The 2872-nt window shown below is 37.4% G+C and overlaps 1 non-coding gene across 1 annotated transcript; it reads right to left on the bottom strand.

The window, feature by feature from the left end:
- Positions 1-1102: 1102 nt before the first annotated feature.
- Positions 1103-1206, bottom strand: LOC112798637 (small nucleolar RNA R71). The gene has a single exon (XR_003200240.1). It is a non-coding gene; the product is annotated as a small nucleolar RNA R71 (small nucleolar RNA).
- Positions 1207-2872: the final 1666 nt, after the last annotated feature.

The following is a 2872-nucleotide window of genomic DNA, read 5'->3' as shown; positions in this document are numbered from 1 at the left end:
TCTTTTTAAAAATTAAATCTTTTTCAAAATATCTTTTTATTAAAATTTTTATCTTATCTTTTTATCTTTTATCTTATCTGTTTCAAAAATTTTATCTTTTTCAAAATTTGATTTCAAAATATCTTATCTAACTTCTTATCCTCTTATCTTTTTCAAAATTTGATTTCAAATCTTTTTCAATCAACTAACTAACTTTTTGTTTGTTTCTTATCTTTTTCAAAACCACCTAACTACTTTTCCCTCTCTAATTTTCGAAAATTCTCCCTCTCTTTTTCAAAAATTCTTTTTGTTTTAAATTTTAATTTTAATTATATTTTGTCTTTGATTTTTCGAAAATACTAACCCCTTTTTCAAAAATTATCTTCGAAATTTCTCTTCTCTTCTCTTATTCTATTTAATCAATTAATTACTAACACTTCTCTTCACCTCTCTTCATCTAAGAATCCAAACTTCTTATATCCCTTGTATTTGGATTCTTCACCCCTTTCTTCTTCTACTAACAGAAAGGAATCTCTATACTGTGACATAGAGGATTCCACTTTTTTTTTGTTTTCTTCTCTTTCATATGAGCAGGAACAGGGAAAAGGGCACTCTTGTTGAAATTGATCCAGAACCTGAAAAGACTCTGAAGAGAAAATTAAGAGAAGCTAAATTACAACAATCCAGAAACAACCTTTCAGAAATTTTCGAACAAGAGAAGGACATGGCAGCCGAAAATAATAATAATAATGCAAGGAGAATGCTTTGTGACTTCACAAAGCCAACGTCCAAGTTTGATGGAAGAAGCATCTCCATTCCTGCCATTGGAGCCAATAACTTTGAGCTGAAACCTCAGCTAGTTGCCTTAATGCAACAAAACTGCAAGTTTTATGGACTTCCATCTGAAGATCCTTATCAGTTTTTAACTGAGTTCTTGCAGATCTGTGAGACTGTAAAGACGAATGGAGTTAATCCTGAAGTCTACAGACTCATGCTTTTCCCTTTTGCTGTAAGAGACAGAGCTAGAATTTGGTTGGATTCACAACCTAAGGATAGCCTGGACTCCTGGGATAAGCTGGTCACTGCCTTCTATGATAAATTCTTTCCTCCTCAAAAGCTGAGCAAGCTGAGAGTGGATGTTCAAACCTTCAAACAAAAAGATGGTGAATCCCTCTATGAAGCTTGGGAAAGATATAAGCAGTTGACCAAAAGATGTCCATCTGACATGTTTTCAGAATGGACCTTATTAGATATATTCTATTATGGTCTCTCTGAATTTTCGAAAATGTCATTGGACCATTCTGCAGGTGGATCTATTCACCTGAAGAAAACGCCTGAAGAGGCTCAAGAACTCATTGACATGGTTGCAAACAACCAATTCATGTATACCTCTGAGAGGAATTCCGTGAATAATGGGATACCTCAGAAGAAAGGAGTTCTTAAAATTGATGCTCTGAATGCCATATTGGCTCAGAACAGAGTGTTGACTCAACAGGTCAACATGATCTCTCAAAATCTGAATGGATTGCAACATGCATCCAACAGTACTAGAGAGGCAGCTTCTGAAGAAGCTTATGATCCTGAGAACCCTGCCATGGCAGAGGTTAATTACATGGGTAAACCTTATGGAAACACCTATAACCCATCATGGAGAAATCATCCAAATTTCTCCTGGAAGGATCAACAAAAGCCTCAACAAGGCTTTAACAATGGTGGACGCAATAGGCTGAGTAATAGTAAGCCATATCCATCATCTTCTCAGCAACAGACAGAGAATTCTGAACAAAATACTTCCAATTTAGCCAATATAGTCTCTGATCTGTCAAAGGCCACTTTCAGTTTCATGAATGAAACAAGATCCTCCATTAGAAATTTGGAGGCACAAGTGGGCCAGCTGAGTAAGAAAGTTATTGAAACTCCTCCCAGTATTCTCCCAAGCAATACAGAAGAGAATCCAAAAGGAGAGTGCAAGGCCATTGATTTAGTCAAGGTGGCCGAATGCACTAGGGAGGAGGAGGACGAAAATCCTAGTGAGGAAGACCTCCTGGGACGTCCTTCAAGCAAGAAGGAGTTTCCTATTAAGGATCCAGAGGAATCTGAAGCTCATCTAGAGACCATAGAGATTCCATTAAATCTCCTTCTGCCATTCATGAGCTCTGAAGACTATTCTTCCTCTGAAGAGGATGAAGATGTGACTGGAGAGCAAGTTGCTCAATATTTAGGAGCTATCATGAAGCTGAATGCCAAGCTGTTTGGTAATGAGACTTGGGAAAGTGAACCTCCCTTGCTCATTAGTGAACTAGATACTTGGATTCAGAAAACTCTACCTCAAAAGAAACAAGATCCTGGCAAGTTCTTAATACCTTGTACCATTGGCACCATGATCTTTGAAAAAGCTCTATGTGATATGGGGTCAGGGATAAACCTTATGCCACTCTCTGTAATGGAGAAGCTGGGGATTATTGAGGTACAACCTGCCTTGTTCTCATTACAATTGGCAGACAAGTCCATGAGACAAGTGATGAGCGGATAATTTATACGCTTTTTGGCATTGTTTTCATATAGTTTTTAGTAAGTTTGAGCTACTTTTAGGGATGTTTTCATTAGTTTTTATGTTAAATTCACATTTCTGGACTTTACTATGAGTTTGTGTGTTTTTCTGTGATTTCAGGTAAATTCTGACTGAAATTGAGGGATTTGAGCAAAACTCTGAAGAAGGCTGACAAAAGGACTGCTGATGCTGTTGGATTCTGACCTCCCTGCACTCGAAATGGATTTTCTGGAGCTACAGAACTCCAATTGGCGCGCTCTCAACGGCGTTGGAAAGTAGACATCCAGGGCTTTCCAGCAATATATAATAGTCCATACTTTATTCGAAGAATGACGACGTAAC

Source organism: Arachis hypogaea, chromosome 4 (assembly GCF_003086295.3).
Source record: "Arachis hypogaea cultivar Tifrunner chromosome 4, arahy.Tifrunner.gnm2.J5K5, whole genome shotgun sequence".
Classification (NCBI taxonomy): Eukaryota; Viridiplantae; Streptophyta; class Magnoliopsida; order Fabales; family Fabaceae; genus Arachis; species Arachis hypogaea.
This window is presented reverse-complemented; position numbering and strand designations above follow the sequence as displayed.